We start from the raw sequence: 10856 nt of genomic DNA on the forward strand, positions 1-10856 counted from the left end.
TCTGAGAGGACTGAGGGTGCCTAGCTCAGCCCTTCAGACACAGCATGGCTGTGAATGATGACAGAGCTGGAAAAACCTTTTTTTTCCCAGTTTGCTAATGGGACATATTTTGTCACCAGATGCTTCAATTTTCCCTGTATAAAGAAAATGCAGTATTTATCAATATATGTCTTATCTCTACAACAGACATTTCACTTCCTTCCTGAAGAATAGATCTCCCCATCAAATGAGCTGACTCAGAAAGCAAACAGTTTGTAGGATCTTTACCCAGACTCCTGAGTGTGTGAGAGCCTGGTATTAATGATAAATCTGTAAGCATGGACACAGTAAGACACTCATAATAGAATATGACTAATTTGTCAATTTTCCCTAGCTCAAGTGAAGCAATAATAATGGAGAATGCATGGGCAGCCTGACCTATAACTGCTGAAACAATGGGAATGAGGTCAGGAATGGCCCAGGAAATTTGACCTAAGATGAAATTTATTAGTTACATAACGAGGTAACTGGGGTGCTCAGAGTTTGGGGAGCAGATTAAAGCTGATTCACTGATTTAGTAAGAAGTGCTTGCTCACAACAGCTAATGCTGGTCTGAAAGGGCAGAACCACAAAGCATGAATGGGCTTGATCACAGCCTGTTTCCACTGGGTGCTCACTGGAGCCTGCTCTGCTCCTCCTCATAGGGTTTCCAGCTCCTAGGAATCTGTGGATGGCTTTATAGGAGAACTACTTAAAAGTTTTTATCCAGAAGCTGAATCTTCACTGTTCTAAGGTTCCAGGGTTTTGGGAAACCCTAACTGTGTCACTAGCAGAGTGGCTGCTTTGTGTTTTTACACACAGAGAAAAATTTCTACCTTTTCCCAAAAGCTGGTAGCATAATCTACCATTTAAGAATGGTGGCTTGGGCCCCTCACCATAGAAAAGAGGAATATGGCACAGCAATCAGGTATGGAGCACAACACAAACAACACAGAAAAATGCACAGGAGCTACCCTGCTCATCCTGGCAGGAGGTGGCACAAGCAAACAATGACCCAGAAGAGGTCTGAAATGTGACCTCGTTGGTCTGCAGGAGCACCAAGGCAAAGAGAGGCCAAAAGTTTTCAGTGGGATGTCAGAAATCTACACAGACCCTGAGGTGGGAAGGAGCTGTGAAGGACAGAGACAACTGGGGAATCAAAATCATAGGGAGAGAGGCATCCCTTTATGCCACAAGAGATAAGGCAATACAGTGATTAATTTTTCTCTAAAGCCTGCAAGAGATTTCTCACTTATAGCCTCTCATGCAGACAAAGCCCTCCAGACAGATAATCAGCACCTGAGGATGGAGCACAAATCTGACCCTGCTCAAAAGTGGGTCAAGCTGATCACATTTTGCAGGACAGGGCTTTGCCATGTGCAGCTCCCACAGAACCTCTCTCAGTGGCACAGAGCAACCATGGCAGCACTCACCATGAAGGTACCAGAATAGCTTTCAATGACGTTTTTCCTCATAATTCCTCATTAAATGAACTCTCCTCCATTGCATTCAGATCCAAATGGTGAGGTGAAGCCCAGTGTTTCCTCAGTCCTTTGCTGGAGTAGCTCCAGTAACATCAAGCAGCTCCAGAAGGGGCCATGAGTCTATTCCTCTTTCCCATCTGCTAGCTCAGAGGTGACTCTGCTCTAGTTTTCAGAGAGTTTCTAGATTTTTCTTCAAAGCAGTAACTTGACAGCAGAGTTTGCAATCAAACAGTGGTTCTGACACTTGGGGGTACACATTTGTAGATAAATGCTCTGGTGATTTTTAGAATGAGAAGTATTAAAATCAGGCTGTCACACCTGCAGATCTTCCACTCCCTAGAGAGCCACAAAGTAAAGGGTTGCTTTTTGTTCTCTGAAACACAACAACATAAACCTTCTGCCCTGCCTCTCCTCTTCCTCCCACCCTGTGAAAGTTTGCTCTTTGTGGGTCAAATATGTAGGGACTCAGCTAACCTGGCACATCTTTCTAGCATGGCACAAGTTGTGTATTTACCCACACTCTGAGGAAGCTGGTCTGGGAGGAGAAAAAGAAGGTGGAAAAAAGAAAAATCAGTGTAGTACAGGGGTTGTGCCCTGGGGGAGAGATAGAGTTCGAGGAGGATTTTGTTGAACTGGTGAGGCAAGAACCATGGAAAAGCAGGTTGACAACATTCTGTAAGGATACTAATCTTCTGCTGAAATATAAGATTATCTACCTGAATGCAGAAAGACTGAAGGAGACAATCAGTCAGCCCTAAAGTCTTCTCAATCCCATCAAGGTCATCAGTGGGAATTACCTGATCTCCCCATGTGATAGCAGAAAGTGCTCTAATCTAACAAGGCAATTTCACAACATCACTTCTGAGATACAAACTCCCTTGGACTTTATTTGGCCCAGGCACCTGCCTTTCCAAGCAGGACCATTTGTCTGAGGCAAAGGGGCCACTTGAAACTTTTCCAGAAAAAGGTATGAAGTGGTAACTCCCTGAACAAAACAGGCTTAATACGACTTAGTACCAAGTCTGCTTTAATCATAATTAATTTCTCCAGAGCACACAACTGAAAATTCTAATCACAGCCCTCTGCCTTTCTGTTAATTAACTGCTGCAGACAAGTCATGTCTTAAGAATCTCATGGTGATTAGACAAGCACTGTGGAAGTTACAGGGAAAGCGAAGATGAACATCATGCAGGCCTCTGCACAGTTTGTTTTCCACTATAGGTTTTACAGATCTTCCTCATATTCTAATTGAATTTATTCAATGTCCTTTTATACTGATGCCCAAAAAACTGCTGGTCTGAAAGTCTGGCTCATTTTCTTCATTGATTTTTAATATTTATAAAGCATGTATTGTCACAACACCTAAGCAACAGCACTCACTTCCAATCACTTTCTAACTTTCATTCTCTCAACTTTTGACTTCTCCCACCTAAACAAGGTAACCTGGCATTGTGGCATTTACCTAAATGCAGGAAGTTAAAAAGCTCCAAATCCAAAGCTTTTCAAATTTTCAAAGAAATGTATGGGTCTGAAATTCCTGTCTTTTTACAGAGAATTCGTTCATTTTCTCCCTTCTTCTGTGAACCACAGTCCTCCCAACAAACACTTTCCAGAGCAATTCACCCAGCCTTTCACCAGCATGAGGCTGTGACAGTGTCACACCCTGAACCCAGGGTAACATCTGAGAAATGCCTGGATGTCTCAGCCCCTGAGAAGGGAAGCACATCCCCATGGGGTGGTTTAGCAATCAGTTAACAATTCATGCTGCTGAATGGTTGTCAATTAATAAAGCATTTAATTAATAACCAGTTAACATGTGACAAAAGGAAAAGGAGGATTTAAATTATGCAATTATTTGAAACATTTACAAATATCTTTTTCCAATGAAAAGTGCAAGAACCAATGAGGTAAATTACCCTCATCATGACTCAGCCAGCTGTAGCATCAACAGCCTTCAAGCACACTTATTTTGAAAAGCCAGAGCTGCTGTGTAAACCTACTGAAGCACATCCAGCCAACAGGCCATTCACTGTTTGTATATTTGCTTTGGACTGTTTAAAGAAGTAATATTAGCCCTTTCATCTGAGGCAGGAAATATTTTTCATTTCATGAAAGCTAAATAAAATCACGAGTGACATGAGTTACTTGCTGCTCTGAGCAAATAAAGTGTAGTTTTTCCTAACAACACCTTTGTAAACTCTTTACAAAAGGTTAGTTTAGATGCTGCTGGGACAATGGACAAACCAGGCTCTGATTTGTTTTTTCTAGTGAAAATAATATCACAAAATTAATATCAGTCAACTACATTTCAAACCAAAGTGTAGTCTGGCTGGGAACCAAAGTCCTGAAAGAGCTCTTTGCTCCAGTTGCTCTGGAGTTACTGGGTACAGAAGTGCCAAATACAACTTTCTTTTATTTCTTTATCTTTCTAGGGTTGGTCAAGTCACCTTAAGTTAAATGTGGTCCCTCTACCAGCCAGCAAAGATTCCCTGTGTTACTAGAGCAAACAGCCAGAAACATCAAGCAGGGATGAGGAAAACCAAGTGGAAAAGCTCAACAAATGGATCTACCTGCTGCCTGGAAATACAGTGCAGCCTGGAGAGGACAAGGAATTACTGCACTGAGCCCTGCAGATGCTGCTCTGCTCAGGCTCACACCCCTGCAGCTCAGGCAGGGCTGCAGGGGAGGCTCACAGCTGGTTTCACAGCAGTCTGAGCCAGGTCACAGCTCTGCACTGCACCCATCCTGGCTGTCAGCCCCAGAGCCCTGGCAAGGGTGGGGAGGCTGAGGAGCTGCTTGGTGCTGATGGCTCTGCCTGAAAATGCCCAGCCTGAAAATGAAAGACAAAGCATCCAAAAAGAGAAGAGTGTGCAAGAGCCTAAGGTAACCTCAGCTACCACCACTGAAAACAGCCTCTCACAGCATCCAGGGCTTACTTCTGACCAGGTCCTGATACTTCTCCATCCCTTAAGCACAAAGTGCAGTAGAGGTGGACTGCATCCATTGAGGAACCACCCTGGTACCATTATTTCTACTGCATTATCATTACAAAACCTCAGGAATTATCCAATGCTTTCACATCACAGACAAACACAAAGCAAAATAGTCAAATGCATAAATAAACCTGCTGATAAGAGCAGTCACAGAGTGTTTGTTAACCCCAGCCTGTTGGCCTAATTAGTAGAACAGCAGCATATTGTGTATTCAGAGTGAGGTGGAGCAGGCAACAAAGGAGAAAGCTTTGTACTCTCTAATGATATGAGTAAGCAGAGCTCAGAAGGCGATTCAGCAGACTTTGATCCACTCAGGAAAGAGAACAAGAGCTCTCCAGGTACATCTGACACAGCCTTACCATGGGCTGGAGCCAGTAACCAGCCTCTGCCATACTGACACTCACTTAGAAAGCATGTCCAATATTAGAGTTGATGAATGTAAGAAGCAGGCAGACTGTATGCCATGTGTTTCACACACCCCAAACATAGCCTGGCCAAGGGAAATCAAGAGATGGCTCCAAGGCCCAAACATGGAAGATACTGGGTTTGCCTGTTACAGCAGGTTTTTGGTGTTTTCCACCCCGTGCTGAAGATGATCAGCCTTTCTGAGACAGAGGACATGGTCAGATTGTTCATTCCTAGCCAGTCTGTTAAAGTCCCTCAGGGCTTCACAACAAAGTGAGCTCAGAGGACTGTTCTCTGTTCACAGATTTCAGACACCCCCATCCACTGAAGTCCTGAAATCACACAGCAGCACAGATGACAGAGGGCAGCCTCTGGTCTAGACACTGCCCATTGACCAGCATGAGCAACATAAATTCAATCACAGTCACATTTTGCTCCAGGGATGAAAACCAGCAATGTAAACCCATCAATTCACAGCAGCAACTTTAAACACACTGGCAGTTGTAAAATGTCCAGCCTCAGAGCTGTGAAATACATCATCATTTCCAAGACTGGCAAAAGCTGTTCATCTTGCCATGTTCTCATGACAGATGTTTTTTCCCCCTCTGAATTTGTCTTATCTTATTAGATTTTAGCTCCCATTATAGTTAGGACAATTTTGTATTGGGGCAAAATTAATTAGTTTGGATCAAAGTAAGGCTCCTTGAAATGTAACACTAATGAGTCTCATCTGTCTGATTAGAGAGCTTTGCTTTTAGGAACATTAGGTACAAAATTTTATTTCAGAGAAATAAAACATTATAGGGTTATTTAAGGTTGAAAGCATTAGCTAAACAGTAACCAGGATCATGGATAAAATATTAGGGTGGAAAACTCTGAGCAGACTTACCAGTGACAAGAGGATGCAAGTGTAGACCAAAACAGGCTAATGAGGATTTGTCAGAAGTGGAAGCAGAGCTCAGTGCAATTCACAAGAATATATTTAGTGAACTGACACTGTGCCTCCCATCTATTCACAATTATTTTCACCTATTCACATGCTTGTAGGGACTAAATGGAGAAGAGAATTGGAAAGACAGTACCAATTTTTAGAAAGGAAGGATGGGAAAAAAGTTCATTTTTAAATCTGATTTTAGTCAAGAACAAGTTGTGTTAATCAATGTTGGCTTTGATTGATGTGAGAATTACTCCAGTGAACAAAGGGGATTAAGTAGATTGGGGATTTATCATTTTTATTGATCTTCTTCATTTCACCCACTTTCTCTTACCCATTAACACAATTAAAAAAATACAAACTAGAATTAACTTCCCAAAAGACAGGGGCAAATTCATCTGAGAAACTACATGGTAAATGTAGTTATCAGAGATTTTCTGGTAAATTTGGCATAGTACACCATAAATGACATCTGCACAACCATGTGCTGGGTCATTTGTGAATGACAAACACATGACATAAGCACGTGCAGTAGAATATAAGGGAACTGCCTTCCCCAAAGGGACACCTCCCTCCACAAACCTCTCCAGCACAGACACAGGACTAGGAATGAAGATGTGGTGCTTGGAGAAGGCAGGTCCCAGCTGCTGGCAGAAACAGCTCTGTTGAGAGGAGGCAGGAAGCCCATGATTGGACAAGGATAGGCTTTTACACAATGTCTGTGGCCAAAGAAAGCACTGTAAATTTGTGATTGTGCTCTCAAAGCTGCCCAGGCAGGCACTGAGCAGTACAGCTGAGCAGGCACCACCTCTGGCTGCTGGAAAATCATCCAGACCTGCTGCAGAATCACATCGAGGCACCAAGGGCTTGCACAGCTCTAGGCAGTTAAAAAAACCTTTGGATAAACCAAGAACTGAATTAGAACCTCTTTTGCTTCTATCCTCTGTAATGATAAGGTTTCAACTCAAACATTACCACTTTCTGATAAAATTACCTTGAACTGCAACAGGCGACACTGAAATGATGTTTTTATCCTTTTGCAACCTAACACTAGAATTCAAATTTTAAAAAACTAATTTCAAACACCCACATCATCTTCTTCTGATGCCATGCATACTGCACCTGTGCATAATGTTCCTCCTGCCAGCCTTCTGCATTAAGTCAACAACAACAAAGACCACTGTGCCTGTTATTCATAAGCTTTTTATCATCTCATGGAAGAAGCAAATGGACCCATGTATGGGAAGGAAGACCTTTGTTTAATTTAATTATATTTACTTCTTTCAAGTCTAAGTAAACTCAGGGATCAGCAGATCAGAATTGGTTAATTAAATCATGACAGCATTTCCTTTACCCTGTGTGGGGAATCACATCATGCTGTGTCACATTCAGCAGCAACAAAGCACTCTCAACCTTTACACTGTGGACAAGAAATGAGTCTGCCTCCCAGATGGCACTGCAGTATTTAGAGCTCTTCTAATGCAAAAGATGACAGCTGTGGAGTAGCAGTGTGGTTATTTTCAATACTTCCATCGTGGGGGTTGACTCCAGACTCTGTTGGTTGAAGTTAGTGATAATACTGCAATAAAAGATCTGGTTCTGATTCTTATGTTCATCACTGAGTGCTGGACAAGAGGGAAGTGAGCAGTATGGGCTCAAAAGGACATGTGCATAGACACACTGCTGGATGCTGCCCTCACCCAGCTGCTCTGGTGTCCAGAAAGGCTGGAGAAGCAGGAAAGCTGCAAGAAGTTTGACTCTCAGGGTTACCCCTGGCTGCTCTTGCTTGTGTCCATAAGCACATGGACTGTGCAGGAATTGGCCTGGACAACTCCGACCCCTCTCCAGAGCAACTCAATGCCAGTATATTTTCTATCTATCTATCTATCTATCTATCTATCTATCTATCTATCTATCTATCTATCTATCTATCTATCTATCTATCTTCTTTTAAGGGTTGTGAGAACCTCTCCAATAAGGGAAGAAGGAAAAGGACAAATCTTTCTTTCATTTGGGTTTGGGACTTTCCCATGAGAGCAGCTCACACTACACAGTACCAATACATTTATCTCTCTCAAAGAGTTTCCTTGTACCTACATCATTTGTCAGCTCATAGGCAATTTCCTGTGTTTCTTTTTGTCTACTTATAAATGTCTTCTATCTACTAACCTCACAAAACCAGACTCCTCCCTTGCTCTTCCATTTTTTGTCCATTATTTTTTCTCTTACCTATTATTCCAGCCTTTTCTGTCCATTACTGCTCTTCCTTCCATTCAGCCACTGTAATTGCTTCCTCCAAAATGACAAAAAGGATTAATTTTGCAGGTTTTTTGATTCCCACCTAATCTGAAGTGTTTGTCCTTCTTTTCTATTCTCTTAACTTATTAAATCAAAATCTTTACTAATCAGGCTGGCATAAACTCAAAATGTCTTCCCATGGTTTCTGTGTCCAGCCTCCCCACCTGACTAATGAGGAAACTCTCTGATGTTGAATAAAAGACTTTGTGCACTACAAAGAAGTTTTAATGGAAAATGAAACCTTCTTACATCACTGGCTAATTATAATGCAGCACTGTGGCTGTATTGCAGGGCAGGATAAAAGTGTGCACGTATTTCCTGTGTGTTTCAATATCCTCCTATTGACAGAAGATAGGATGACTGGTCTACTACTGGAGGCCAGGAAATTATTTTTCTGATTTCATTGGAATAATTGACATAAGCATTTCCTTTCTATGTAAGGTTAACAGATGGCTTGTTAAAGTTACATCTTCTTTAAACAGAGCTGTCACCAAAAATTATATACATGACAACAAAAATAATATTGATACAAACTCACTGCAAAATTAAAATGAAGTTTGCATAACCTAAAGCACAGAATAAATAACTGTCACTATTGCAACACAGAATACCAAGGTGCATTTGCTTTTCTAAGATTTCCTTGGAAACTGGATGAAGGGACATAAACTGGGGAAGTGTCAACATGGGACTGAAGTTACCATGGGCACAAAGATGCAGCCAGTCACTGTGCCTGTGCCAGGAGCAGGATGCAGGCTGCTGCAGACCAGTGGGCAACACAAGCATCAGCAGGACTCTGCTTTCACATCTTGCCTCTGTCACACTCAAAACCTATGCCAGGCTTGCAATACCTGACTGCCTCACCTCCATCATGATTTGGCTCCCTGATGCCTCACCCAGCCAGCAAAAAATAAGATGGAAGAGTGAGTGAATTAAAGAAAGAAATTTAAAAAAAATCCACCAATACTCATCAGACCACCTGCTGTGGTTTTTAAGATCTCATGTTCACCTTAAGCTTGTCTCATTTCCGTAAGAGCAGGAGAAACTGCAAAGGAAATTCAGCTTTAAAAACAGAAAATGTGATCAGTGACAGGATAGCACATCAGCTATTCCACCTGGAGAGATCTAGAATGCTAACATAATTACTGATATGTAATACCTTTCTCCTTCAACATCACCCTTATTATTCATCCTCTTTGTCTAGATTCTTCCAGGTTTTTCCCTATTTTCCTTCTTTCTCCAATATCTCTTCTTCATCTTTTTTCTTTCTCTATTATTACTGCCTTCTACCACTGTTACCTTCTCTTTGCAAGCTGTTTCCCAGTAGCCTTTGTATCAAATTCAGCTCTCAGACTTTACTGAGCCATCACTAAGACATGCAAGCTCACATGCAATGACCCGGGAGAAAGAAAAATGGAGTCCCACTGGGTTTTCCCTGGGTTCATTCATTTTCTCCACAGAAACAACTCGGCAGCAAACCTGTTCTTTTACCCATCTTAGATGCCAGCTCCTTGCATTATAAAACCAAGTTCTTATTGCAAAAGTGAATCAGGGAGGGAAACAAAAGGAGGTGTAGGAGCAGTATTTCCCAGTGCAGAACCTCTGTTGATAGCTGTTGGCAATAACCTGGTTTGTTTTGCCACGCTGGTGATGTCAGGTTCGCTCAGCTCACGCCCCGTCGGCTCTGACTGAGGGGCTTTGCTCACTGCAGGGCTGACACACGTGGCTGCCTGGCCTTGCCTTCACATCAGGGGGTCTTGGGAAATTGTATAACATCAGAGCAGACTGGTCCTTGCCCCAGGTGTATCAGGTTCTTCCTTTCTCACTGACTTTGGCAGAGCACGTGAATTTCATCATCATCGCCAACAAAGCAAAAAGTGAACAGCGAGCACTGAAAAAGGACTTTTGGTTTTGAGGGGGATAAAAGGATACATTAGGGAACTGCTGTGACCAAAAGATTCTGCTGTAGGAAAAAAAAAAGGCAAATTCTCCAGTGAAAAATAAGAGACTGCTGCTTTTGTAACTCCCAGTAGCAGCCAAAATAAAGGTAGTGAGAAAGAACACAGATTTTCCAAACAAAACCAATGTAACATCTCCATACCTTTTAATGCAAATATAATAAACTATTAATATACTTCATTAGGAATAAAGATTTTATCTTATTATTTCTTTTGGATTCAGCTTAGTTTCAGTGGCAGGTGTTTGTAACTGTGCAGTTTCATCTACAAAGGACTCACACAGCACTTAGACAAAATATGGACTAAAAGAGCAGTGACAGAAAATTGAGCAAGCAGAGTGACATGGATATGGATAAGCACAGAAAATAGCTTTTTAGGTTTCATGGCTTAGCCTATCAGAAAGGACTAATTTGCATCATGAATATTGGGCAAGCATTATATCAGCAACCACCTCCTTGCACTGCCAAAGGAGAAGATATAGCACTCCAATGCCACTGTTCTTTTTCCCCCACATTCCAAGTTTATTTGGCTTTGTGGTGGTATGTCCCACCAGGAAAAAGTTACAATGTGGGATAAAGATACCAAATGTGCATTACAGTCGAGTCAACAGAATGTTAGAATCCTATCTTTGAATGAAATTATTATATGGATCTCTTAAGACTAATTTTAAAAAAGGCCTTTCAGTCTGTTTTCTGCCTCAATTTTCTAGGACTGTTCTCATGCCACAAGTCACATCCAGCTCTGTCCAAGTAGGACTGAGTTCCTGCTG

Source organism: Oenanthe melanoleuca, chromosome 5 (assembly GCF_029582105.1).
Source record: "Oenanthe melanoleuca isolate GR-GAL-2019-014 chromosome 5, OMel1.0, whole genome shotgun sequence".
In the NCBI taxonomy this organism is placed as follows: Eukaryota; Metazoa; Chordata; class Aves; order Passeriformes; family Muscicapidae; genus Oenanthe; species Oenanthe melanoleuca.